Raw genomic sequence first — 26,170 nt, forward strand, 5'->3', positions numbered from 1 at the left:
CCTGAATACAAGCGGCTGAAATGAGCTTCCTCTGTAGGGGGGCGGGGCGCTCCCTTAGAGATAGGATGGGAAGTTCAGTCACCCGCGGAGAGCTCGGAGTAGAACCGCTTCTTCTCCACATCGAGAGGAGCCAGTTGAGGTGGCTCGGGCATCTAGTTCGGACGCCTCCCTGGAGAGGTGTTCCGGGCATGTCCCACTGGGCGGAGGCCCCAGGGAAGACCCAGGACACACTGGAGAGACTACGTCTCTCGGCTGGCCTGGGAACGCCTTGGGGTCCCCCCAGAGGAGCTGGAGGAAGTGGCTGGGGTGAGGGAAGTCTGGGCATCTCTGCTCATTCTGCTGCCCCCGTGACCCGGTCACAGATAAGCGGAGGAAGATGGATGGATGGAAAACTTAAGAACAGAGAAAAAAGTCAAGTAAAAAAACATACATTTATAGCCAAATTCATGTACTGCACATAAACATTAGTGCACTTCCACACTTCCTGAGATCCCAAGCAGCTTCCTTTCCTTGCTCCTCCGGCCCTGTCATGACACATGATGAAATGAGCTTCCACTTGATAGAGTTTTTCTATGAGCAGGTGGCATGTTTTTAATTAATAAATGTGTTATAAGTAATGTCACATTAAGGGATGTTTTCGGCACAATTGGACAAATTCAGAAAAGTTAAGACATGTACGGGCACAACCCGACATGTTTGTGTTAAGAAATGTTCATCCATGATCCTACATGTTAGTACATGTTCGGGAAAGTTCAGACATGTCTGATTTTCCACGTTTGGACGTGTTAAGACATATTCAAGCATTATCCGTCTTGTTGGGAAATGTTGTGCTTCCAGTGCTTTTGAGCACCTTACACCTTTTCTAGTTCCTAAAAATATTATACATGGGACGTTAATGACAACAGGATCTCTGGCCTGTCATGACACATTTTACATGACGTTATGTGAAACCAAAAATATCATCTTGAAGTCATAAATACTTATAATATCGTAGCCAAACACGCATGCGCAGACATGCCTCCCCCCCGCCCGAAGACAGCGTAAAGTCTGCAGGACTCGTGTTGTTCGCAGACAACATGACAACGTGTTTTCCTGCAAAGCCTCCTCAAATGGAGGCGTGCTACCTTCGTAGCACACCTCTAGTTGGAGCGTTTGGTGTCTGCGACGGGAAACTCTCCGTTGTCTGTCCTTTATGATGCCATAGAGTCATAAGGTCATGTTGCTAGGCAACAGGGCTTTTTTCTCATGACAGAATAGGAATTATGCAACCAGTTACACAATGCATCAGGGCTCTCCAGCTGTATAACCCTTGTGCTATCCTAGGCACTTTAACATTGGGAGTGGGGTCATCTAGACCCCACAAGACCTTTCTTATTTTTTTTTCTAACACTGGTGTTGCGGCTCCCTGTGCTTTCATCTCAGTGGGAAACTGATCCAAATGGCTCTTTGAGAGGGACAGGTTAGCAACCCCTGGTCTAGCACATCCAAGTGCATTCCAGGTGTGTATTGGAACATTATCATGTATGAAGTAAAATGTTTTGTTAAAAAAACAATGTTGTTGCATAATGAGGAAATAACACACTTTATGTTCTTAATTTGTTATTTAATTATTTATTTATTTTTCATCCTCAAAGTATCGATAAGAGTATCGTTAAAATACCGGATCGATAAGCAGTATCGATAAGAGTTGTAGTACCGTTAAAACTTTAACGATACCCATCCTTACTCCTGAGTATTCTGTTGTTTCTGAGATTGGAGCCATTTCTGTTTCACATGGATGCAGTGACCTCAACTCTTTGGGTTTTTGGCAAAACAACCTCAACTTGTTGAGAACAACCAATCATTGTTTTCGTGTTAACTTTCAGTTTTCTTACAGTTACAAATTTAACCCTCCTCCTTTATCCGGGCTTGGGACCGGCAAAGTGCTAGTACTTAGACACTATGGCGGAGTTACTTTTTGTGTGTGGGAAGCCAGAGTACCCGGAGAAAAAACCCACTGAAGAATGGAAGAGCTCGCAAATGTAAAACTATGATGTGTTTGCAGTTTTTTACATCGTTTACTTTTTTTTTTTTTTACTACCTTTGTAGCAAACGTCTAGTTAGAGGGCTTGGTTTCTGCGACGGTCAACTTTCTGGCATCTGCAGGTGGGAAGAGAGGCCTGTCAGCGCGTGCGAGTTTGTCTACGAGTAGGTGGTGTGTTTTTAATCGTTAACCCAACTTAGGCAAAGAGCTCCTATTTATGGACAATGAAGGCAATATTTTGATGACATCACAACCTGATGTGTCACAATTTTAAATGAATAACTGTGAAGTCAGTTAATCTGTGACATTATCAGTCGGAGTTTGTGTGCTAGCTGCTCCTTCTGATGCAACCTGGTATTGTCAAGGCACAGGGAGACCCAGAGAGGCAGCGTGATGTGTGGATTTTGAGCTTTTTTAGCTTTTTAGTCTGGGTTTGCCTCCCCTGGAAAGAAAGCCAAGGTTTCTTGCGCAGCAGTTGTAAACCCAGCCAACAGAGATGAAATGTGTAATTTTTTTTCTTCAGTTAGTGTAACTTTGTGCTTATAGTGATTTATTTTGGCCACTAGGGGTGCAGCTACTCCATATTTTGTCTGATGTTTATACACTGACCAAAAATATAAACGCAACACTTTTGTTATTACTCCCATTTTTTATGGTTTTAACTTAAAAATGTGAAACATTTTCCACATACACAAATTAACCAGTTCTCTGATATATTGTTCACAAATCTGTCTAAATCTGTGATGGTGAGCACTGCTTCTTTGCCAAGACAATCCATCCCACTTGCAGGTGTGCCATATCAAGATGCTGATTAGACAGCATGATTATTGCACAGGTGTGCCTTAGACTGGCCACAAGAAAAGGCCACTCTGAAATCTTCAGTTGTATCACACAGCACAACCCCACAGATGTCGCAAGTTTTGAGGGAGCGTGCAATTGGCATGCTGATAGCAGGAATGTCCACCAGAGCTGTTGCTAGGGAATTGAATGTCCATTTCTCCACCATAAGCCGTCTCCAAAGGCGTTTCCGAGAATTTTCAACCGGCCTCACAACCGCAGACCACGTGTAACCACACCATCCCAAGACCTCCACATCCAGCATGTCCACCTCCAAGATCATCTGAGACCAGCCACTCGGACAGCTGCTGAAACAATCGCTTTGCATAATCACAGAATTTCTGCACAAACTGTCAGAAACTGTCTCAGGGAAGCTCATCTGCATGCTGAATTTGCTCATTGGGTTCTATGGTGTAGTGGTTAGCACTCTGCACTCTGAATCCAGTAGTTTCAGTTCAAATCTCAGTAGAACCATAAAACCCAACCTGCTCTACTTAATTGTGCTCGTAACATGGATCTACACATTTCACTGCATCAAACTAATAGATTAAAAACCACACACAGCCCAGAACATGCCTCCATTTTACTGGCTTCTTGCAACGAAATTGTTAATTCCCAATAAATATTCCATGCACTTCTGTCTTAATCTACAAATAAAATCACATTATTTTTTGTTTTTACAAGTAACATTTATTTTAATTATAAATCTTGATCTTGGTCAGCTAATTTTCCTTAAAACCCAACCTGCTCACCTTAATTGTGCTTTTTACATGGATCTACACATTTCACTGCATCAAACTATAAGATTAAAAACCACACACAGACCAAAAAATGCCGCCATTTTACTGGCTTCTTGCAACGAAATTGTTAATTCCCCAAAAATATTCTATGCACTTCCCTGTTAATCTACAAAAAAAATATTACATAATTTTTTTTTAACAAATAAAATTTATTTAAATCATAAATCTTATTCTTGTTCAGCTAATTTTCTAATTCATTTCATGAATTCATTCATTATTTCCCAGTTATAACAATTTTCCTTATCAAAAACTGCAGTTGCTCATAGGGTTCTATGGTGTAATGGTTAGCACTCTGGACTCTGAATCCAGTAGTCTGAGTTCAAATCTCAGTAGAACCTTAAAACCCAACCCACTCTCCATGCTTGTTACATGGATCTACACATTTCACGGTATCAAACCAATAGCTTAAAAACCACACATAACCCAGAACATGCCTCCATTTTATTGGCTTCTTGCAACGAAATTGTTAATTCCCAAAAAATATTCTATGCACTTCCCTCTTAATTTATTTTTTTTGACAAATAACATTTATTTAAATCATAAATCGTAATCTTGGTCAGCTAATTTTCTAATTCATTTCATGAATTCATTCATTATTTCCCAGTTATAACAATTTTCCTTATCAAAAACTGCAGTTGCTCATAGGGTTCTATGGTGTAATGGTTAGCACTCTGGACTCTGAATCCAGTAGTCTGAGTTCAAATCTCAGTAGAACCTTAAAACCCAACCCACTCTCAATGCTTGTTACATGGACTTATACATTTCACTGCATCAAACCAATAGATTAAAAACCACACACAGCCCAGAAAATGCTCACACTTTATTGGCTTCTTGCAACAAAATTGTTAATTCCCAAAAAAAATTCTATGCACTTCCCTGTTAATCCACAAAAATAAAGTACATAATTTTTTTTTACAAATAACATTTATTTAAATCATAAATCTTAGTCTTGGTCAGCTAATTTTCTAATTCATTCCATGAATTCATTTAATATTTCCAAGTTATAACAGTTTTCCTTATCAAAAACTGCACTTGCTTATAGGGTTCTATGGTGTAATGGTTAGCACTCTGGACTCTGAATCCAGTAGTCTGAGTTCAAATCTCAGTAGAACCTTAAAACTCAACCCACTCTCCATCCTTGTTACATGGATCTACACATTTCACTGCATCAAACCAATAGATTAAAAACCACACACAGCCCAGAATATGCCTCCATTTTATTGGCTTCTTGCAACGAAATTGTTAATTCCCAAAAAATATTCTATGCACTACCCTGTTAATGTATTTTTTTTTACAAATAACATTTATTTAAATCATAAATCGTAATCTTGGTCAGCTAATTTTCTAATTCATTACGTGAATTCATTCATTATTTCCCAGTTTTAACAATTTTACTTATCAAAAACTGCAGTTGCTTATAGGGTTCTATGGTGTAATGGTTAGCACTCTGGACTCTGAAACCAGTAGTCTGAGTTCAAATTTCAGTAGAACCTTAAAACCCAACCCACTCTCCATACTTGTTACATGGACCTACACATTTCACTGCATCAAACCAATAGATTAAAAACCACACACAGCCCAGAACATGCCTGCTTTTTATTGGCTTCTTGCAACGAAATTGTTAATTCCCAAAAAATATTCTATGCACTTCCCTGTTAATGTATTTTTTTTTACAAATAACATTTATTTAAATCATAAATCGTAATCTTGGTCAGCTAATTTTCTAATTCATTACATGAATTCATTCATTATTTCCCAGTTTTAACAATTTTACTTATCAAAAACTGCAGTTGCTCATATGGTTCTATGGTGTAATGGTTAGCACTCTGGACTCTGAAACCAGTAGTCTGAGTTCAAATTTCAGTAGAACCTTAAAACCCAACCCACTCTCCATACTTGTTACATGGACCGATACATTTCACTGCATCAAACCGATTGATTAAAAACCACACAAAGCCCAGAACATGCCTCCATTTTATTGGCTTCTTGCAACGAGATTGATAATTCCCAAAAAATATTCTATGCACATTCCTTGTTAATCTACAAAAAAAAAATTACATTATTTTTTTTGACAAATAACATTTGTTTAAATCATAAATCTTAATCTTGGTCAGCTAATTTTCTAATTCATTTCATGAATTCATTCATTTTTTCCAAGTTATAACAATTTTCCTTATCAAAATATGTAGTTGCTTAAAGGGTTCTATGGTGTAATGGTTAGCACTCTGGATTCTGAATCCAGTAGTCTGCGTTCAAATCTCAGTAGAATCTTGAAACTCTACTTATGTGTGTTTTTTACATGGATCTACACATTTCACTGCATCAAACCAATAGATTAAAAACCACACACAGCCCAGAAAATTCCTGCATTTCATTGGCTTCTTGCAACGAAATTGTTAATTCCAAAAAATATTCTATGCAATTCCCTGTTAATGTATTTTTTTTGACGAATAACGTTTATTTAAATCATAAATCGTAATCTTGGTTCGCTAATTTTCTAATTCATTTCATGAATTCATTCATTATTTCCCAGTTATAACAATTTTCCTTATCAAAAACTGCAGTTGCTCATAGGGTTCTATGGTGTAATGGTTAGCACTCTGGACTTTGAATCCAGTAGTCTGAGTTCAAATCTCAGTAGAACCTTGAAACCCAACCCACTCTCTATGCTTGTTACATGGACCTATACATCACTTCCCTGTTAATGTATTTTTTTTGACAAATAACATTTATTTAAATCATAAATCGTAATCTTGGTCAGCTAATTTTCTAATTCATTTCATGAATTCATTCATTATTTCCAAGTTATAACAATTTTCCTTTTCAAAAACTGCGGTTGCTCATAGGGTTCCATGGTGTAATGGTTAGCACTCTGGACTCTGAATCCAGTAGTCTGCGTTCAAATCTCAGTAGAATCTTGAAACTCTACTTATGTGTGTTTTTTACATGGATCTACACATTTCACTGCATCAAACCAATAGATTAAAAACCACACACAGCCCAGAAAATGTTCTTATTTTATTGGCTTCTTGCAACAAAATTGTTAATTCCCAAAAAAATTCTATGCACTTCCCTGTTAATCCACAAAAATGAACTACATAATTTTTTTTTTACAAATAACATTTATTTAAATCATAAATCATAATCTTGGACAGCTAATTTTCTAATTCATTTCATGAATTCATTCATTATTTCCCAGTTATAACAATTTTCCTTATCAAAAACTGCAGTTGCTCATAGGGTTCTATGGTGTAATGGTTAGCACTCTGGACTTTGAATCCAGTAGTCTGAGTTCAAATCTCAGTAGAACCTTGAAACCCAACCCACTCTCTATGCTTGTTACATGGACCTATACATCACTTCCCTGTTAATGTATTTTTTTTGACAAATAACATTTATTTAAATCATAAATCGTAATCTTGGTCAGCTAATTTTCTAATTCATTTCATGAATTCATTCATTATTTCCAAGTTATAACAATTTTCCTTTTCAAAAACTGCGGTTGCTCATAGGGTTCCATGGTGTAATGGTTAGCACTCTGGACTCTGAATCCAGTAGTCTGCGTTCAAATCTCAGTAGAATCTTGAAACTCTACTTATGTGTGTTTTTTACATGGATCTACACATTTCACTGCATCAAACCAATAGATTAAAAACCACACACAGCCCAGAAAATGTTCTTATTTTATTGGCTTCTTGCAACGAAATTGTTAATTCCCAAAAAAATTCTATGCACTTCCCTGTTAATCCACAAAAATGAACTACATAATTTTTTTTTTACAAATAACATTTATTTAAATCATAAATCATAATCTTGGACAGCTAATTTTCTAATTCATTCCATGAATTGATTTAACATTTCCAAGTTATAACAGTTTTCCTTATCAAAAACTGCAGTTGTTCATAGGGTTCTATGGTGTAATGGTTAGCACTCTGGACTTTGAATCCAGTAGTCTGAGTTCAAATCTCAGTAGAACCTTGAAACCCAACCCACTCTCTATGCTTGTTACATGGACCTATACATTTCACTGCATCAAACCAATAGATTAAAAACCACACACAGCCCAAAAAATGCCTGCATTTTATTGGCTTCTTGCAACGAAATTGTTAATTCCAAAAAATATTCTATGCAATTCCCTGTTAATGTATTTTTTTTTTGACGAATAACATTTATTTAAATCATAAATCGTAATCTTGGTTCGCTAATTTTCTAATTCATTTCATGAATTCATTCATTATTTCCAAGTTATAACAATTTTCCTTATCAAAAACTGCAGTTGCTAATAGGGTTCTATGGTGTAATGGTTAGCCCTCTGGACTCTGAATCCAGTAGTCTGAGTTCAAATTTCAGTAGAACCTTGAAACCGAACCCACTCTCCATCCTTGTTACATGGATCTTCAAATTTCACTGCATCAAACCAATAGATTAAAAACCACACACAGCCCAGAAAATGCCTCCATTTTATTGGCTTCTTGCAAGAAAATTGTTAATTCCCAAAAAATATTCTATGCACTTCCCTGTTAATGTATTTTTTTTGACAAATAACATTTATTTAAATCATAAATCGTAATCTTGGTTCGCTAATTTTCTAATTCATTTCATGAATTCATTCATTATTTCCCAGTTATAACAATTTTCCTTATCAAAAACTGCAGTTGTTCATAGGGTTCTATGGTGTAATGGTTAGCACTGTGGACTCTGAATCCAGTTGTCTGAGTTCAAATCTCAGTAGAACCTTGAAACCCAACCCACTCTCCATGCTTGTTACATGGATCTACACATTTCACTGCATCAAACCAATAGATTAAAAACCACACACAGCCCAGAACATGCCTGCATTTTATTGGCTTCTTGCAACGAAATCGTTAATTCCCAAAAAATATTCTATGCACTTCCCTGTTAATTTATTTTTTTTGACGAATAACATTTATTTAAATCATAAATCGTAATTTTGGTTCGCTAATTTTCTAATTCATTTCATGAATACATTCATTATTTCCCAGTTATAACAATTTTCCTTATCAAAAACTGCAGTTGCTCATAGGGTTCTATGGTGTAATGGTTAGCACTCTGGACTTTGAATCCAGTAGTCTGAGTTCAAATCTCAGTAGAACCTTGAAACCCAACCCAATCTCTATGCTTGTTACATGGACCTATACATTTCACTGCATCAAACCAATAGATTAAAAACCACACACAGCCCAGAACATGCCTGCATTTTATTGGCTTCTTGCAACGAAATTGTTAATTCCAAAAAATATTCTATGCACTTCCCTGTTAATCTACAAAAAAAATATTACATAATTTTTTTTAACAAATAAAATTTATTTAAATCATAAATCGTAATCTTGGTCAGCTAATTTTCTAATTCATTTCATGAATTCATTCATTATTTCCCAGTTATAACAATTTTCCTTAACAAAATCTGCAGTTGTTAGTTGGGTTCTATGGTGTAATGGTTAGCACTCTGGACTTTGAATCCAGTAGTCTGAGTTCAAATCTCAGTAGAACCTTGAAACCCAACCCACTCTCTATGCTTGTTACATGGACCTATACATTTCACTGCATCAAACCAATAGATTAAAAACCACACACAGCCCAGAACATGCATGCATTTTATTGGCTTCTTGCAACGAAATTGTTAATTCCAAAAAATATTCTATGCACTTCCCTGTTAATCTACAAAAAAAATATTACATAATTTTTTTTAACAAATAAAATTTATTTAAATCATAAATCGTAATCTTGGTCAGCTAATTTTCTAATTCATTTCATGAATTCATTCATTATTTCCCAGTTATAACAATTTTCCTTAACAAAATCTGCAGTTGTTAGTTGGGTTCTATGGTGTAATGGTTAGCACTCTGGACTTTGAATCCAGTAGTCTGAGTTCAAATCTCAGTAGAACCTTGAAACCCAACCCACTCTCCATCCTTGTTACATGGATCTTCACATTTCACTGCATCAAACCAATAGATTAAAAACCACACACAGCCCAGAACATGCCTCCATTTTATTGGTTTCTTGCAACGAAATTGTTAATTCCCAAAAAATATTCTATGCAATTCCCTGTTAATGTATTTTTTTTTGACGAATAACATTTATTTAAATCATAAATCGTAATCTTGGTCAGCTAATTTTCTAATTCATTTCATGAATTCATTCATTATTTCCCAGTTATAACAATTTTCCTTATCAAAAACTGCAGTTGCTAATAGGGTTCTGTCGTGTAATGGTTAGCACTCTGGACTCTGAATCCAGTAGTCTGAGTTCAAATTTCAGTAGAACCTTGAAACCCAAACCACCCTCCATCCTTGTTACATGGATCTTCACATTTCACTGCATCAAACCAATAGATTAAAAACCACACACAGCCCAGAACATGCCTCCATTTTATTGGCTTCTTGCAACAAAATTGTTAATTCCCAAAAAATATTCTATGCACTTCCCTGTTAATGTATTTTTTTTGACAAATAACATTTATTTAAATCATAAATCGTAATCTTGTTCAGCTAGTTTTCTATCTCATTTCATGAATTCATTCATTATTTCCCAGTTATAACAATTTTCTTTATCAAAAACTGCAGTTGCTCATAGGGTTCTATGGTGTAATGGTTAGCACTCTGGTCTTTGAATCCAGTAGTCTGAGTTCAAATCTCAGTAGAACCTTGAAACCCAACCCACTCTCCATGCTTGTTACATGGACTTATACATTTCACTGCATCAAACCAATACATTAAAAACCACACACAGCCCAGAAAATGCCTGCATTTTATTGGCTTCTTGCAACGAAATTGTTAATTCCAAAAAATATTCTATGCAATTCCCTATTAATGTATTTTTTTTTGACGAATAACATTTATTTAAATCATAAATCGTAATCTTGGTCCGCTAATTTTCTAATTCAATTCATGAATTCATTCATTATTTCCCAGTTATAACAATTTTCCTTATCAAAAACTGCAGTTTCTCATAGGGTTCTATGGTGTAATGGTTAGCACTCTGGACTCTGAATCCAGTAGTCTGAGTTCAAATCTCAGTAGAACCTTGAAACCCAACCCACTCTCCATGCTTGTTACATGGACTTATACATTTCACTGCATCAAACCAATACATTAAAAACCACACACAGCCCAGAAAATGCCTGCATTTTATTGGCTTCTTGCAACGAAATTGTTAATTCCAAAAAATATTCTATGCAATTCCCTGTTAATGTAATTTTTTTTGACGAATAACATTTATTTAAATCATAAATCGTAATCTTGGTCCGCTAATTTTCTAATTCATTTCATGAATTCATTCATTATTTCCCAGTTATAACAATTTTCCTTATCAAAAACTGCAGTTGCTCATAGGGTTCTATGGTGTAATGGTTAGCACTCTGGACTCTGAATCCAGTAGTCTGAGTTCAAATCTCAGTAGAACCTTGAAACCCAACCCACTCTCTATGCTTGTTACATGGACCTATACATCACTTCCCTGTTAATGTATTTTTTTTGACAAATAACATTTATTTAAATCATAAATCGTAATCTTGGTCAGCTAATTTTCTAATTCATTTCATGAATTCATTCATTATTTCCAAGTTATAACAATTTTCCTTATCAAAAACTGCAGTTGCTCATAGGGTTCTATGGTGTAATGGTTAGCACTCTGGACTCTGAATCCAGTAGTCTGAGTTCAAATCTCAGTAGATCCTTGAAACCCAACCCACTCTCAATGCTTGTTACATGGACCTATAAATTTCACTGTATCAAACCAATAGATTAAAAACCACACACAGCCCAGAAAATGCCTGCATTTTATTGGCTTCTTGCAACGAAATTGTTAATTCCAAAAAATATTCTATGCAATTCCCTGTTAATGTATTTTTTTTGACGAATAACATTTATTTAAATCATAAATCGTAATCTTGGTTCGCTAATTTTCTAATTCATTTCATGAATTCATTCATTATTTCCCAGTTATAACAATTTTCCTTATCAAAAACTGCAGTTGCTCATAGGGTTCTATGGTGTAATGGTTAGCACTCTGGACTCTGAATCCAGTAGTCGGAGTTCAAATCTCAGTAGAACCTTAAAACTCAACCCACTCTCCATCTTCGTTAGATGGATCTACACATTTCACTGCATCAAACCAATCGATTAAAAACAGCACACAGCCCAGAAAATGCTCACATTTTATTGGCTTCTTGCAACGAAATTAATTCCCCAAAAAAATTCTATGCACTTCCCTGTTAATCCACAAAAATAAAGTACATAATTTTTTTTTACAAATAACATTTTTTCAAATCATAAATCGTAATCTTGGTCAGTTAGTTTTCTATCTCATTTCATGAATTCATTCATTATTTCCCAGTTATAACAATTTTCCTTATCAAAAACTGCAGTTGCTCATAGGGTTCTATGGTGTAATGGTTAGCACTCTAGACTCTGAATCCAGTAGTCTGAGTTCAAATCTCAGTAGAACCTTGAAACCCAACCCACTCTCCATGCTTGTTACATGGCCTTATACATTTCACTGCATCAAACCAAAAAATTAAAAACCACACACAGCCCAGGGGCCTCATTTATAAAACTTTGCGTAGGATTTGCGTCAGAAGTGGCGTACGGATGAAACATAAGATGCGTACGCACAGAAATATTCGGATTTATTAAACCGTGCGCACGCACATCCTACGCATCTTTCCCTTTATAAATCACAACCGATTCTAAATGCAGCGCAGCTTTTTGCGGCTACATGACACACCCATAGTTGCCCATAAATAGTCCGTGAAACGCCCACAAATGAATATTCATGGCTTGCTAAATCATGGCAAACACAGAGAGGAAATCAAAAAAACGTAACTTCACTCAATGTGAAGTAGAAGTTATCGTTGGCGAGGTGGAAAAGAGGATAAAACGTTGTTTGGAGGGCACAGTGTGGGCATTACTGATGCCGTAAAGGCACGTGAGCGGCAAACGGTGGCAGACGCCGTAAATGCTGTAGCCTCACAACCTCGGACCGTGGCCGAAATAAAAAAGAAATGAAAGAAATGGTCGGACATCAAAGTCAAAGCAAAAAAACGTCTAGCGCTGCATCGGCAGAGTGTGTCCGCCACGTTGGGGGGACCGGAGCTGACCCCTCTTGATGAGAAACTGGCCGCTATTATTGGGGAATCCCTATTAAGTCCCCCTTATCGGCGTCCTCCTCCGCCTCAGTCACCTGACTGAGACGGAGGGGACGCCGACGCGCCAGGGTCAGGGTGACACAGGTAAGAGAAATAATTAAAATGAATGCAGTCAAGTCACATGTATGCAGGCTACACAATTACAGATTATTAATATAGAACAATTTTATTTTAGTTGCTGGGTGTTCCAGCGGGGCCAGTGGTTACGATGCTGCAGCTGAGCAGCCGTCTGGACCCAGCGTCTCCACGGCACGCTGCTCTAAACCCTCCAGCAGTGGACGTGTCCTCACCGATGCAGTCCTTGAAATGCAGAGGGAAGTCAGTAGTTCAATCAGAGAGGTGGCCAAGGAGTTGGGCGAAATCAAGATCGCCCTGACTGAAATAAACTGCACGATGAGGGAATTCTTAAATAAATAATATTTTCCACACCTCTTTTTCTTTATAAGCGACGCATCACTTCCAAACGCTGGCGCACAGCAGCAGCAAATGGCTCAAATGCGTGGGGATGGGGTTCAGGGTCGGGGCCAACACAGCAATCAGCGCCAGGGGGTAGAGGCACGTTTTTAAGCTGTGCCACATTGTGTAGCACAGCACATGCCAGCACGATTTGGCACACACTGTCACTTTCACGTGTTTCTTCCATCTGCCGACGGTGTCGCCATTTCTCATTTCACCCGTTTTTGTGCGTACGCCTGGGTCAGAGCTTGCGTGGAGGACCGCACATTTTCCCGTCAAGTTTGCTTTTTATAAATCTCAACTATTGCGTAGAGAGTGGCGTACGCCTTCTTTTGTGCGTACGCAACGTTTATAAATGAGGCCCCAGAACATGCCTCCATTTTATTGGCTTCTTGCAACGAAATTGTTAATTCCCAAAAAATATTCTATGCACTTCCCTGTTAATGTATTTTTTTGACAAATAACATTTATTTAAATCATAAATCGTAATCTTGGTCAGCTAATTTTCTAATTCATTTCATGAATTCATTCATTATTTCCCAGTTATAACAATTTTCCTTATCAAAAACTGCAGTTGCTCATAGGGTTCTATGGTGTAATGGTTAGCACTCTGGACTCTGAATCCAGTAGTCTGAGTTCAAATCTCAGTAGAACCTTGAAACCCAACCCACTCTCCATGCTTGTTACATGGACTTATACATTTCACTGCATCAAACCAATAGATTAAAAACCACACACAGCCCAGAAAATGCCTGCGTTTTATTGGCTTCTTGCAACGAAATTGTTAATTCCAAAAACTATTCAATGCAATTCTCTGTTAATGTATTTTTTTTTGACGAATAACATTTATTTAAATCATAAATCGTAATCTTGGTCCGCTAATTTTCTAATTCATTTCATGAATTCATTCATTATTTCCCAGTTATAACAATTTTCCTTATCAAAAACTGCAGTTGCTCATAGGGTTCTATGGTGTAATGGTTAGCACTCTGGACTCTGAATCCAGTAGTCTGAGTTCAAATCTCAGTAGAACCTTGAAACCCAACCCACTCTCTATGCTTGTTACATGGACCTATACATTTCACAGCATCAAACCAATAGATTAAAAACCACACACAGCCCAGAAAATGCCTGCATTTTATTGGCTTCTTGCAACGAAATTGTTAATTCCAAAAAATATTCTATGCAATTCCCTGTTAATGTATTTTTTTTGACGAATAACATTTATTTAAATCATAAATCGTAATCTTGGTCCGCTAATTTTTTAATTAATTTCATGAATTCATTCATTATTTCCCAGTTATAACAATTTTCCTTATCAAAGACTGCAGTTGCTCATAGGGTTCTATGGTGTAATGGTTAACACTCTGGACTCTGAATCCAGTAGTCTGAGTTCAAATCTCAGTAGAACCTTGAAACCCAACCCCCTCTCCATGCTTGTTACATGGACTTATACATTTCACTGCATCAAACCAATAGATTAAAAACCACACACAGCCCAGAAAATGCCTGCATTTTATTGGCTTCTTGCAACGAAATTGTTAATTCCAAAAAATATTCTATGCAATTCCCTGTTAATGTACTTTTTTTTGACGAATAACATTTATTTAAATCATAAATCGTAATCTTGGTCCGCTAATTTTCTAATTCATTTCATGAATTCATTCATTATTTCCCAGTTATAACAATTTTCCTTATCAAAAACTGCAGTTGCTCATAGGGTTCTATGGTGTAATGGTTAGCACTCTGGACTCTGAATCCAGTAGTCTGAGTTCAAATCTCAGTAGAACCTTGAAACCCAACCCACTCTCCATGCTTGTTACATGGACTTATACATTTCACTGCATCAAACCAATAGATTAAAAACCACACACAGCCCAGAAAATGCCTGCATTTTATTGGCTTCTTGCAACGAAATTGTTAATTCCAAAAAATATTCTATGCAATTCCCTGTTAATGTATTTTTTTTTGACGAATAACATTTATTTAAATCATAAATCGTAATCTTGGTTCGCTAATTTTCTAATTCATTTCATGAATTCATTCATTATTTCCCAGTTATAACAATTTTCCTTATCAAAAACTGCAATTGCTCATAGGGATCTATGTTGTAATGGTTAGCACTCTGGACTTTGAATCCAGTAGTCTGAGTTCAAATCTCAGTAGAACCTTGAAGCCAAACCCACTCTCCATCATTGTTATATGGACCTATATATTTCACTGCATCAAACCAATAGATTAAAAACCACAAACAGCCCAGAACATGCCTCCTTTTTATTGGCTTCTTGCAACGAAATTGTTAATTCCCAAAAAATATTCTATGCACTTCCCTGTTAATGTATTTTTTTTGACGAATAACATTTATTTAAATCATAAATCTTATTCTTGGTCAGCTAATTTTCTAATTCATTTCATGAATTCATTCATTATTTCCAAGTTATAACAATTTTCCTTATCAAAAACTGCAATTGCTCATAGGGATCTATGTTGTAATGGTTAGCACTCTGGACTTTGAATCCAGTAGTCTGAGTTCAAATCTCAGTAGAACCTTGAAGCCAAACCCACTCTCCATCATTGTTATATGGACCTATATATTTCACTGCATCAAACCAATAGATTAAAAACCACAAACAGCCCAGAACATGCCTCCTTTTTATTGGCTTCTTGCAACGAAATTGTTAATTCCCAAAAAATATTCTATGCACTTCCCTGTTAATGTATTTTTTTTGACGAATAACATTTATTTAAATCATAAATCTTATTCTTGGTCAGCTAATTTTCTAATTCATTTCATGAATTCATTCATTATTTCCAAGTTATAACAATTTTCCTTATCAAAAACTGCAGTTGCTCATAGGGTTCTATGGTGTAATGGTTAGCACTCTGGACTCTGAATCCAGTAGTCTGAGTTCAAATCTCAGTAGAACCTTGAAACCCAACCCACTCTCCATGCTTGTTACATGGACCTATAAATTTCACTGCATCAAACCAATAGATTAAAAACCACACACAGCCCAGAAAATGCCTGCATTTTATTGGCTTCTTGCAACGAAATTAATTCCCCCCAAAAATTCTATGCACTTCCCTGTTAATCCACAAAAATAAAGTACATAATTTTTTTTTACAAATAACATTTATTCAAATCATAAATCGTAATCTTGGTCAGCTAGTTTTCTATCTCATTTCATGAATTCATTCATTATTTCCCAGTTATAACAATTTTCCTTATCAAAAACTGCAGTTGCTTATAGGGTTCTATGGTGTAATGGTTAGCACTCTGGACTCTGAATCCAGTAGTCTGAGTTCAAATCTCAGTAGAACATTGAAACCAAACCCACTCTCCATCCTTGTTACATGGATTTTCACATTTCACTGCATCAAACCAATAGGTTAAAAGCCACACACAGCCCAGAAAATGCCTGCATTTTATTGGCTACTTGCAACAAAATTGTTAATTCCCAAAGAATATTCTATGCAATTCCCTGTTAATGTATTTTTTTTTGACGAATAACATTTATTTAAATCATAAATCGTAATCCTGGTTCGCTAATTTCCTAATTCATTTCATGAATTCATTCATTATTTCCCAGTTATAACACTTTTCCTTAACAAAAACTGCAGTTGCTCATAGGGTTCTATGGTGTAATGGTTAGCACTCTGGACTCTGAATCCAGTAGTCTGAGTTCAAATCTCAGTAGAACCTTGAAACCCAACCCACTCTCCATGCTTGTTACATGGATCTTCACATTTCACTGCATCAAACCAATAGATTAAAAACCACAAACAGCCCAGAACATGCCTCCTTTTTATTGGCTTCTTGCAACGAAATTGTTAATTCCCAAAAAATATTCTATGCACTTCCCTGTTAATGTATTTTTTTTGACGAATAACATTTATTTAAATCATAAATCTTATTCTTGGTCAGCTAATTTTCTAATTCATTTCATGAATTCATTCATTATTTCCAAGTTATAACAATTTTCCTTATCAAAAACTGCAGTTGCTCATAGGGTTCTATGGTGTAATGGTTAGCACTCTGGACTCTGAATCCAGTAGTCTGAGTTCAAATCTCAGTAGAACCTTGAAACCCAACCCACTCTCCATCCTTGTTACATGGACCTATACATTTCACTGCATCAAACCAATAGATTAAAAACCACACACAGCCCAGAACATGCCTCCATTTTATTGGTTTCTTGCAACGAAATTGTTAATTCCCAAAAAATATTCTATGCACTTCCCTGTTAATGTATTTTTTTTGACAAATAACATTTATTTAAATCATAAATCGTAATCTTGGTCAGCTAATTTTCTAATTCATTTCATGAATTCATTCAATATTTTCACGTTATAACAATTTTCCTTATCAAAAACTGCAGTTGCTCATAGGGTTCTATGGTGTAATGGTTAGCACTCTGGACTCTGAATCCAGCAGTCTGAGTTCAAATCTCAGTAGAACCTTGAAACCAAACCCACTCTCAATGCTTGTTACATGGACCTATACATTTCACTGCATCAAACCAATAGATTAAAAACCACACACAGCCCAGAAAATGCCTGCCTTTTATTGGCTTCTTGCAACGAAATTGTTAATTCCAAAAAATATTCTATGCAATTCCCTGTTAATGTATTTTTTTTTGACGAATAACATTTATTTAAATCATAAATCGTAATCTTGGTTCGCTAATTTTCTAATTCATTTCATGAATTCATTCATTATTTCCCAGTTATAACAATTTTCCTTATCAAAAACTGCAATTGCTCATAGGGATCTATGTTGTAATGGTTAGCACTCTGGACTTCGAATCCAGTAGTCTGAGTTCAAATCTCAGTAGAACCTTGAAGCCAAACCCACTCTCCGTCCTTGTTACATGGATCTTCACATTTCACTGCATCAAACCAATAGGTTAAAAGCCACACACAGCCCAGAAAATGCCTGCATTTTATTGGCTACTTGCAACAAAATTGATAATTCCCAAAGAATATTCTATGCACTTCCCTGTTAATCTACATATAAAGTACATTTTTTCTTTTTACAAACATTATTTATTTAAATCATAAATCTTAATCTTGGTCAGCTAGTTTTCTAATTCATTTCATGAATTCATTCATTATTTCCCAGTTATAACAATTTTCCTTATCAAAAACTGCAGTTGCTCATAGGGTTCTATGGTGTAATGGTTAGCACTCTGGACTCTGAATCCAGTAGTCTGAGTTAAAATCTCAGTAGAACCTTAAAACCCAACCCATTATCCATCATTGTTATATGGATATACACATTTCACTGCATCAAACCACTAGATGAAAAACCACACACAGCCCAGAAAATGCTCTCAGTTTATTGGCTTCTTGCAACGAAATTGTTAATTCCCAAAAAAATTCTATGCACTTCCCTGTTAATCCACAAAAATAAAGTACATAATTTTTTTTTACAAATAACATTTATTTAAATCATAAATCTTATTCTTGGTCAGCTAATTTTCTAATTGATTTCATGAATTCATTCATTATTTCCCAGTTATAACAATTTTCCTTATCAAAATTTGCTGTTGTTCATAGGGTTCTATGGTGTAATGGTTAGCACTCTGGACTTTGAATCCAGTAGTCTGAGTTCAAATCTCAGTAGAACCTTGAAACCCAACCCACTCTCCATCCTTGTTACATGGATCTTCACATTTCACTGCATCAAACCAATAGATTAAAAACCACACACAGCCCAGAACATGCCTGCATTTTATTGGCTTCTTGCAACGAAATTGTTAATTCCAAAAAATATTCTATGCACTTCCCTGTTAATCTACAAAAAAAATATTACATAATTTTTTTTTAACAAATAAAATTTATTTAAATCATAAATCTTATTCTTGGTCAGCTAATTTTCTAATTGATTTCATGAATTCATTCATTATTTCCCAGTTATAACAATTTTCCTTATCAAAATCTGCAGTTGTTCATAGGGTTCTATGGTGTAATGGTTAGCACTCTGGACTTTGAATCCAGTAGTCTGAGTTCAAATCTCAGTAGAACCTTGAAACCCAACCCACTCTCCATCCTTGTTACATGGATCTTCACATTTCACTGCATCAAACCAATAGATTAAAAACCACACACAGCCCAGAACATGCCTGCATTTTATTGGCTTCTTGCAACGAAATTGTTAATTCCAAAAAATATTCTATGCACTTCCCTGTTAATCTACAAAAAAAATATTACATAATTTTTTTTTAACAAATAAAATTTATTTAAATCATAAATCTTATTCTTGGTCAGCTAATTTTCTAATTGATTTCATGAATTCATTCATTATTTCCCAGTTATAACAATTTTCCTTATCAAAATCTGCAGTTGTTCATAGGGTTCTATGGTGTAATGGTTAGCACTCTGGACATTGAATCCAGTAGTCTGAGTTCAAATCTCAGTAGAACTTTGAAACCCAACCCACTCTCCATGCTTGTTACATGGACTTATACATTTCACTGCATCAAACCAATAGATTAAAAACCACACACAGCCCAGAAAATGCCTGCATTTTATTGGCCTCTTGCAACGAAATTGTTAATTCCAAAAAATATTCTATGCAATTCCCTGTTAATGTATTTTTTTTGACGAATAACATTTATTTAAATCATAAATCGTAATCTTGGTTCGCTAATTTTCTAATTCATTTCATGAATTCATTCATTATTTCCCAGTTATAACAGTTTCCCTTATCAAAAACTGCAGTTGCTCATAGGGTTCTATGGTGTAATGGTTAGCACTCTGGACTCTGAATCCAGTAGTCTGAGTTCAAATCTCAGTAGAACCTTGAAACCCAACCCACTCTCCATGCTTGTTACACAGATCTTCCCATTTCACTGCATCAAAACCAATAGATTAAAAACCACACACAGCCCAGAACATGCCTCCATTTTATTGGCTTCTTGCAACGAAATTGTTATTTCCAAAAAATATTCTATGCAATTCCCTGTTAATGTATTTTTTTTTGACGAATAACATTTATTTAAATCATAAATCGTAATCTTGGTCCGCTAATTTTCTAATTCATTTCATGAATTCATTCATTATTTCCCAGTTATAACAATTTTCCTTATCAAAAACTGCAGTTGCTCATAGGGTTCTATGGTGTAATGGTTAGCACTCTGCACTCTGAATCCAGTAGTCTGAGTTCAAATTTCAGTAGAACCTTAAAACTCAACCCACTCTCCATCCTCGTTAGATGGATCTACACATTTCACTGCATCAAACCAATAGATTAAAAACCACACACAGCCCAGAAAATGCTCACATTTTATTGCCTTCTTGCAACGAAATTAATTCCCCCAAAAAATTCTATGCACTTCCCTGTTAATCCACAAAAATAAAGTACATAATTTTTTTTGACAAATAACATTTATTCAAATCATAAATCTTAATCTTGGTCAGCTAGTTTTCTATCTCATTTCATGAATTCATTCATTATTTCCCAGTTATAACAATTTCCCTTATCAAAAACTGCAGTTGCTCATAGGGTTCTATGGTGTAATGGTTAGCACTCTGGACTCTGAATCCAGTAGTCTGAGTTCAAATTTCAGTAGAACCTTCAAACCCAACCCACTCTCCATGCTTGTTACATGGACCTACACATTTCACTGCATCAAACCAATAGATTAAAAACCACACACAGCCCAGAAAATGTTCTCATTTTATTGGCTTCTTGCAACGAAATTGTTAATTCCCAAAAAAATTCTATGCACTTCCCTGTTAATCCACAAAAATAAAGTACATAATTTCTTTTTACAAATAATATTTATTTAAATCATAAATCATAATCTTGGTCAGCTAATTTTCTAACTCATTCCATGAATTGATTTATGATTTCCAAGTTATAACAGTTTTCCTTATCAAAAACTGCAGTTGCTAATAGGGTTCTATGGTGTAATGGTTAGCACTCTGGACTTTGAATCCAGTAGTCTGAGTTCAAATCTCAGTAGAACCTTAAAACCCAACCCACTCTCCATGCTTGTTACATGGGTCTTCATATTTCACTGCATCAAACCAATAGATTAAAAACCACACACAGCCCAGAACATGCCTCCATTTTATTGGCTTCTTGCAACGAAATTGTTAATTCCAAAAAATATTCTATGCAATTCCCTGTTAATGTATTTTTTTTTGACGAATAACATTTATTTAAATCATAAATCGTAATCTTGGTTCGCTAATTTTCTAATTCATTTCATGAATTCATTCATTATTTCCCAGTTATAACAATTTTCCTTATCAAAAACTGCAATTGCTCATAGGGATCTATGTTGTAATGGTTAGCACTCTGGACTTTGAATCCAGTAGTCTGAGTTCAAATCTCAGTAGAACCTTGAAGCCAAACCCACTCTCCATCATTGTTATATGGACCTATATATTTCACTGCATCAAACCAATAGATTAAAAACCACAAACAGCCCAGAACATGCCTCCTTTTTATTGGCTTCTTGCAACGAAATTGTTAATTCCCAAAAAATATTCTATGCACTTCCCTGTTAATGTATTTTTTTTGACGAATAACATTTATTTAAATCATAAATCTTATTCTTGGTCAGCTAATTTTCTAATTCATTTCATGAATTCATTCATTATTTCCAAGTTATAACAATTTTCCTTATCAAAAACTGCAGTTGCTCATAGGGTTCTATGGTGTAATGGTTAGCACTCTGGACTCTGAATCCAGTAGTCTGAGTTCAAATCTCAGTAGAACCTTGAAACCCAACCCACTCTCCATGCTTGTTACATGGACCTATAAATTTCACTGCATCAAACCAATAGATTAAAAACCACACACAGCCCAGAAAATGCCTGCATTTTATTGGCTTCTTGCAACGAAATTAATTCCCCCCAAAAATTCTATGCACTTCCCTGTTAATCCACAAAAATAAAGTACATAATTTTTTTTTACAAATAACATTTATTCAAATCATAAATCGTAATCTTGGTCAGCTAGTTTTCTATCTCATTTCATGAATTCATTCATTATTTCCCAGTTATAACAATTTTCCTTATCAAAAACTGCAGTTGCTTATAGGGTTCTATGGTGTAATGGTTAGCACTCTGGACTCTGAATCCAGTAGTCTGAGTTCAAATCTCAGTAGAACATTGAAACCAAACCCACTCTCCATCCTTGTTACATGGATTTTCACATTTCACTGCATCAAACCAATAGGTTAAAAGCCACACACAGCCCAGAAAATGCCTGCATTTTATTGGCTACTTGCAACAAAATTGTTAATTCCCAAAGAATATTCTATGCAATTCCCTGTTAATGTATTTTTTTTTGACGAATAACATTTATTTAAATCATAAATCGTAATCTTGGTTCGCTAATTTTCTAATTCATTTCATGAATTCATTCATTATTTCCCAGTTATAACACTTTTCCTTAACAAAAACTGCAGTTGCTCATAGGGTTCTATGGTGTAATGGTTAGCACTCTGGACTCTGAATCCAGTAGTCTGAGTTCAAATCTCAGTAGAACCTTGAAACCCAACCCACTCTCCATGCTTGTTACATGGATCTTCACATTTCACTGCATCAAACCAATAGATTAAAAACCACAAACAGCCCAGAACATGCCTCCTTTTTATTGGCTTCTTGCAACGAAATTGTTAATTCCCAAAAAATATTCTATGCACTTCCCTGTTAATGTATTTTTTTTGACGAATAACATTTATTTAAATCATAAATCTTATTCTTGGTCAGCTAATTTTCTAATTCATTTCATGAATTCATTCATTATTTCCAAGTTATAACAATTTTCCTTATCAAAAACTGCAGTTGCTCATAGGGTTCTATGGTGTAATGGTTAGCACTCTGGACTCTGAATCCAGTAGTCTGAGTTCAAATCTCAGTAGAACCTTGAAACCCAACCCACTCTCCATCCTTGTTACATGGACCTATACATTTCACTGCATCAAACCAATAGATTAAAAACCACACACAGCCCAGAACATGCCTCCATTTTATTGGTTTCTTGCAACGAAATTGTTAATTCCCAAAAAATATTCTATGCACTTCCCTGTTAATGTATTTTTTTTGACAAATAACATTTATTTAAATCATAAATCGTAATCTTGGTCAGCTAATTTTCTAATTCATTTCATGAATTCATTCAATATTTTCACGTTATAACAATTTTCCTTATCAAAAACTGCAGTTGCTCATAGGGTTCTATGGTGTAATGGTTAGCACTCTGGACTCTGAATCCAGCAGTCTGAGTTCAAATCTCAGTAGAACCTTGAAACCAAACCCACTCTCAATGCTTGTTACATGGACCTATACATTTCACTGCATCAAACCAATAGATTAAAAACCACACACAGCCCAGAAAATGCCTGCCTTTTATTGGCTTCTTGCAACGAAATTGTTAATTCCAAAAAATATTCTATGCAATTCCCTGTTAATGTATTTTTTTTTGACGAATAACATTTATTTAAATCATAAATCGTAATCTTGGTTCGCTAATTTTCTAATTCATTTCATGAATTCATTCATTATTTCCCAGTTATAACAATTTTCCTTATCAAAAACTGCAATTGCTCATAGGGATCTATGTTGTAATGGTTAGCACTCTGGACTTCGAATCCAGTAGTCTGAGTTCAAATCTCAGTAGAACCTTGAAGCCAAACCCACTCTCCGTCCTTGTTACATGGATCTTCACATTTCACTGCATCAAACCAATAGGTTAAAAGCCACACACAGCCCAGAAAATGCCTGCATTTTATTGGCTACTTGCAACAAAATTGATAATTCCCAAAGAATATTCTATGCACTTCCCTGTTAATCTACATATAAAGTACATTTTTTCTTTTTACAAACATTATTTATTTAAATCATAAATCTTAATCTTGGTCAGCTAGTTTTCTAATTCATTTCATGAATTCATTCATTATTTCCCAGTTATAACAATTTTCCTTATCAAAAACTGCAGTTGCTCATAGGGTTCTATGGTGTAATGGTTAGCACTCTGGACTCTGAATCCAGTAGTCTGAGTTAAAATCTCAGTAGAACCTTAAAACCCAACCCATTATCCATCATTGTTATATGGATATACACATTTCACTGCATCAAACCACTAGATGAAAAACCACACACAGCCCAGAAAATGCTCTCAGTTTATTGGCTTCTTGCAACGAAATTGTTAATTCCCAAAAAAATTCTATGCACTTCCCTGTTAATCCACAAAAATAAAGTACATAATTTTTTTTTACAAATAACATTTATTTAAATCATAAATCTTATTCTTGGTCAGCTAATTTTCTAATTGATTTCATGAATTCATTCATTATTTCCCAGTTATAACAATTTTCCTTATCAAAATTTGCAGTTGTTCATAGGGTTCTATGGTGTAATGGTTAGCACTCTGGACTTTGAATCCAGTAGTCTGAGTTCAAATCTCAGTAGAACCTTGAAACCCAACCCACTCTCCATCCTTGTTACATGGATCTTCACATTTCACTGCATCAAACCAATAGATTAAAAACCACACACAGCCCAGAACATGCCTGCATTTTATTGGCTTCTTGCAACGAAATTGTTAATTCCAAAAAATATTCTATGCACTTCCCTGTTAATCTACAAAAAAAATATTACATAATTTTTTTTTAACAAATAAAATTTATTTAAATCATAAATCTTATTCTTGGTCAGCTAATTTTCTAATTGATTTCATGAATTCATTCATTATTTCCCAGTTATAACAATTTTCCTTATCAAAATCTGCAGTTGTTCATAGGGTTCTATGGTGTAATGGTTAGCACTCTGGACTTTGAATCCAGTAGTCTGAGTTCAAATCTCAGTAGAACCTTGAAACCCAACCCACTCTCCATCCTTGTTACATGGATCTTCACATTTCACTGCATCAAACCAATAGATTAAAAACCACACACAGCCCAGAACATGCCTGCATTTTATTGGCTTCTTGCAACGAAATTGTTAATTCCAAAAAATATTCTATGCACTTCCCTGTTAATCTACAAAAAAAATATTACATAATTTTTTTTTAACAAATAAAATTTATTTAAATCATAAATCTTATTCTTGGTCAGCTAATTTTCTAATTGATTTCATGAATTCATTCATTATTTCCCAGTTATAACAATTTTCCTTATCAAAATCTGCAGTTGTTCATAGGGTTCTATGGTGTAATGGTTAGCACTCTGGACATTGAATCCAGTAGTCTGAGTTCAAATCTCAGTAGAACTTTGAAACCCAACCCACTCTCCATGCTTGTTACATGGACTTATACATTTCACTGCATCAAACCAATAGATTAAAAACCACACACAGCCCAGAAAATGCCTGCATTTTATTGGCCTCTTGCAACGAAATTGTTAATTCCAAAAAATATTCTATGCAATTCCCTGTTAATGTATTTTTTTTGACGAATAACATTTATTTAAATCATAAATCGTAATCTTGGTTCGCTAATTTTCTAATTCATTTCATGAATTCATTCATTATTTCCCAGTTATAACAGTTTCCCTTATCAAAAACTGCAGTTGCTCATAGGGTTCTATGGTGTAATGGTTAGCACTCTGGACTCTGAATCCAGTAGTCTGAGTTCAAATCTCAGTAGAACCTTGAAACCCAACCCACTCTCCATGCTTGTTACACAGATCTTCCCATTTCACTGCATCAAAACCAATAGATTAAAAACCACACACAGCCCAGAACATGCCTCCATTTTATTGGCTTCTTGCAACGAAATTGTTATTTCCAAAAAATATTCAATGCAATTCCCTGTTAATGTATTTTTTTTTGACGAATAACATTTATTTAAATCATAAATCGTAATCTTGGTCCGCTAATTTTCTAATTCATTTCATGAATTCATTCATTATTTCCCAGTTATAACAA

General features: G+C 35.3%; 36 non-coding genes across 36 annotated transcripts; all 36 read left to right on the plus strand.

Annotated features, from left to right (window-relative positions):
- The first annotated feature begins 3,926 nt into the window (after positions 1-3,926).
- trnaq-cug (transfer RNA glutamine (anticodon CUG)) lies at positions 3,927-3,998 on the plus strand. Its single transcript has one exon. It is a non-coding gene; the product is annotated as a tRNA-Gln (tRNA).
- Positions 3,999-4,305: 307 nt separating this feature from the next.
- On the plus strand, positions 4,306-4,377 carry trnaq-cug (transfer RNA glutamine (anticodon CUG)). Its single transcript has one exon. It is a non-coding gene; the product is annotated as a tRNA-Gln (tRNA).
- Positions 4,378-4,702: 325 nt separating this feature from the next.
- trnaq-cug (transfer RNA glutamine (anticodon CUG)) lies at positions 4,703-4,774 on the plus strand. The gene has a single exon. It is a non-coding gene; the product is annotated as a tRNA-Gln (tRNA).
- A 1,460-nt stretch (positions 4,775-6,234) lies between these two features.
- trnaq-uug (transfer RNA glutamine (anticodon UUG)) lies at positions 6,235-6,306 on the plus strand. Its single transcript has one exon. It is a non-coding gene; the product is annotated as a tRNA-Gln (tRNA).
- Positions 6,307-6,900: 594 nt separating this feature from the next.
- trnaq-uug (transfer RNA glutamine (anticodon UUG)) lies at positions 6,901-6,972 on the plus strand. Its single transcript has one exon. It is a non-coding gene; the product is annotated as a tRNA-Gln (tRNA).
- A 594-nt stretch (positions 6,973-7,566) lies between these two features.
- On the plus strand, positions 7,567-7,638 carry trnaq-uug (transfer RNA glutamine (anticodon UUG)). The gene has a single exon. It is a non-coding gene; the product is annotated as a tRNA-Gln (tRNA).
- A 1,066-nt stretch (positions 7,639-8,704) lies between these two features.
- trnaq-uug (transfer RNA glutamine (anticodon UUG)) lies at positions 8,705-8,776 on the plus strand. The gene has a single exon. It is a non-coding gene; the product is annotated as a tRNA-Gln (tRNA).
- A 325-nt stretch (positions 8,777-9,101) lies between these two features.
- On the plus strand, positions 9,102-9,173 carry trnaq-uug (transfer RNA glutamine (anticodon UUG)). The gene has a single exon. It is a non-coding gene; the product is annotated as a tRNA-Gln (tRNA).
- Positions 9,174-9,498: 325 nt separating this feature from the next.
- On the plus strand, positions 9,499-9,570 carry trnaq-uug (transfer RNA glutamine (anticodon UUG)). The gene has a single exon. It is a non-coding gene; the product is annotated as a tRNA-Gln (tRNA).
- A 687-nt stretch (positions 9,571-10,257) lies between these two features.
- trnaq-uug (transfer RNA glutamine (anticodon UUG)) lies at positions 10,258-10,329 on the plus strand. The gene has a single exon. It is a non-coding gene; the product is annotated as a tRNA-Gln (tRNA).
- Positions 10,330-10,636: 307 nt separating this feature from the next.
- trnaq-cug (transfer RNA glutamine (anticodon CUG)) lies at positions 10,637-10,708 on the plus strand. Its single transcript has one exon. It is a non-coding gene; the product is annotated as a tRNA-Gln (tRNA).
- Positions 10,709-11,015: 307 nt separating this feature from the next.
- trnaq-cug (transfer RNA glutamine (anticodon CUG)) lies at positions 11,016-11,087 on the plus strand. The gene has a single exon. It is a non-coding gene; the product is annotated as a tRNA-Gln (tRNA).
- A 200-nt stretch (positions 11,088-11,287) lies between these two features.
- trnaq-cug (transfer RNA glutamine (anticodon CUG)) lies at positions 11,288-11,359 on the plus strand. The gene has a single exon. It is a non-coding gene; the product is annotated as a tRNA-Gln (tRNA).
- Positions 11,360-13,869: 2,510 nt separating this feature from the next.
- trnaq-cug (transfer RNA glutamine (anticodon CUG)) lies at positions 13,870-13,941 on the plus strand. Its single transcript has one exon. It is a non-coding gene; the product is annotated as a tRNA-Gln (tRNA).
- Positions 13,942-14,248: 307 nt separating this feature from the next.
- On the plus strand, positions 14,249-14,320 carry trnaq-cug (transfer RNA glutamine (anticodon CUG)). Its single transcript has one exon. It is a non-coding gene; the product is annotated as a tRNA-Gln (tRNA).
- Positions 14,321-14,626: 306 nt separating this feature from the next.
- Positions 14,627-14,698, plus strand: trnaq-cug (transfer RNA glutamine (anticodon CUG)). The gene has a single exon. It is a non-coding gene; the product is annotated as a tRNA-Gln (tRNA).
- Positions 14,699-15,005: 307 nt separating this feature from the next.
- trnaq-cug (transfer RNA glutamine (anticodon CUG)) lies at positions 15,006-15,077 on the plus strand. Its single transcript has one exon. It is a non-coding gene; the product is annotated as a tRNA-Gln (tRNA).
- A 1,065-nt stretch (positions 15,078-16,142) lies between these two features.
- trnaq-cug (transfer RNA glutamine (anticodon CUG)) lies at positions 16,143-16,214 on the plus strand. The gene has a single exon. It is a non-coding gene; the product is annotated as a tRNA-Gln (tRNA).
- A 702-nt stretch (positions 16,215-16,916) lies between these two features.
- Positions 16,917-16,988, plus strand: trnaq-cug (transfer RNA glutamine (anticodon CUG)). The gene has a single exon. It is a non-coding gene; the product is annotated as a tRNA-Gln (tRNA).
- A 307-nt stretch (positions 16,989-17,295) lies between these two features.
- Positions 17,296-17,367, plus strand: trnaq-cug (transfer RNA glutamine (anticodon CUG)). Its single transcript has one exon. It is a non-coding gene; the product is annotated as a tRNA-Gln (tRNA).
- A 307-nt stretch (positions 17,368-17,674) lies between these two features.
- Positions 17,675-17,746, plus strand: trnaq-cug (transfer RNA glutamine (anticodon CUG)). The gene has a single exon. It is a non-coding gene; the product is annotated as a tRNA-Gln (tRNA).
- Positions 17,747-18,448: 702 nt separating this feature from the next.
- trnaq-cug (transfer RNA glutamine (anticodon CUG)) lies at positions 18,449-18,520 on the plus strand. Its single transcript has one exon. It is a non-coding gene; the product is annotated as a tRNA-Gln (tRNA).
- A 324-nt stretch (positions 18,521-18,844) lies between these two features.
- On the plus strand, positions 18,845-18,916 carry trnaq-uug (transfer RNA glutamine (anticodon UUG)). Its single transcript has one exon. It is a non-coding gene; the product is annotated as a tRNA-Gln (tRNA).
- Positions 18,917-19,242: 326 nt separating this feature from the next.
- Positions 19,243-19,314, plus strand: trnaq-uug (transfer RNA glutamine (anticodon UUG)). The gene has a single exon. It is a non-coding gene; the product is annotated as a tRNA-Gln (tRNA).
- Positions 19,315-19,640: 326 nt separating this feature from the next.
- trnaq-uug (transfer RNA glutamine (anticodon UUG)) lies at positions 19,641-19,712 on the plus strand. Its single transcript has one exon. It is a non-coding gene; the product is annotated as a tRNA-Gln (tRNA).
- Positions 19,713-20,018: 306 nt separating this feature from the next.
- Positions 20,019-20,090, plus strand: trnaq-cug (transfer RNA glutamine (anticodon CUG)). Its single transcript has one exon. It is a non-coding gene; the product is annotated as a tRNA-Gln (tRNA).
- A 1,098-nt stretch (positions 20,091-21,188) lies between these two features.
- On the plus strand, positions 21,189-21,260 carry trnaq-uug (transfer RNA glutamine (anticodon UUG)). The gene has a single exon. It is a non-coding gene; the product is annotated as a tRNA-Gln (tRNA).
- A 686-nt stretch (positions 21,261-21,946) lies between these two features.
- Positions 21,947-22,018, plus strand: trnaq-cug (transfer RNA glutamine (anticodon CUG)). The gene has a single exon. It is a non-coding gene; the product is annotated as a tRNA-Gln (tRNA).
- Positions 22,019-22,720: 702 nt separating this feature from the next.
- On the plus strand, positions 22,721-22,792 carry trnaq-cug (transfer RNA glutamine (anticodon CUG)). The gene has a single exon. It is a non-coding gene; the product is annotated as a tRNA-Gln (tRNA).
- Positions 22,793-23,099: 307 nt separating this feature from the next.
- On the plus strand, positions 23,100-23,171 carry trnaq-cug (transfer RNA glutamine (anticodon CUG)). The gene has a single exon. It is a non-coding gene; the product is annotated as a tRNA-Gln (tRNA).
- A 307-nt stretch (positions 23,172-23,478) lies between these two features.
- Positions 23,479-23,550, plus strand: trnaq-cug (transfer RNA glutamine (anticodon CUG)). Its single transcript has one exon. It is a non-coding gene; the product is annotated as a tRNA-Gln (tRNA).
- Positions 23,551-24,252: 702 nt separating this feature from the next.
- Positions 24,253-24,324, plus strand: trnaq-cug (transfer RNA glutamine (anticodon CUG)). Its single transcript has one exon. It is a non-coding gene; the product is annotated as a tRNA-Gln (tRNA).
- A 324-nt stretch (positions 24,325-24,648) lies between these two features.
- Positions 24,649-24,720, plus strand: trnaq-uug (transfer RNA glutamine (anticodon UUG)). Its single transcript has one exon. It is a non-coding gene; the product is annotated as a tRNA-Gln (tRNA).
- Positions 24,721-25,046: 326 nt separating this feature from the next.
- trnaq-uug (transfer RNA glutamine (anticodon UUG)) lies at positions 25,047-25,118 on the plus strand. The gene has a single exon. It is a non-coding gene; the product is annotated as a tRNA-Gln (tRNA).
- A 326-nt stretch (positions 25,119-25,444) lies between these two features.
- On the plus strand, positions 25,445-25,516 carry trnaq-uug (transfer RNA glutamine (anticodon UUG)). The gene has a single exon. It is a non-coding gene; the product is annotated as a tRNA-Gln (tRNA).
- Positions 25,517-25,822: 306 nt separating this feature from the next.
- trnaq-cug (transfer RNA glutamine (anticodon CUG)) lies at positions 25,823-25,894 on the plus strand. The gene has a single exon. It is a non-coding gene; the product is annotated as a tRNA-Gln (tRNA).
- Positions 25,895-26,170: the final 276 nt, after the last annotated feature.

The sequence above is a fragment of the Oryzias latipes genome, chromosome 6 (genome assembly GCF_053564925.1).
Source record: "Oryzias latipes strain Hd-rR chromosome 6, Olatipes_Hd-rR_3.1".
Lineage (NCBI taxonomy): Eukaryota > Metazoa > Chordata > Actinopteri > Beloniformes > Adrianichthyidae > Oryzias > Oryzias latipes.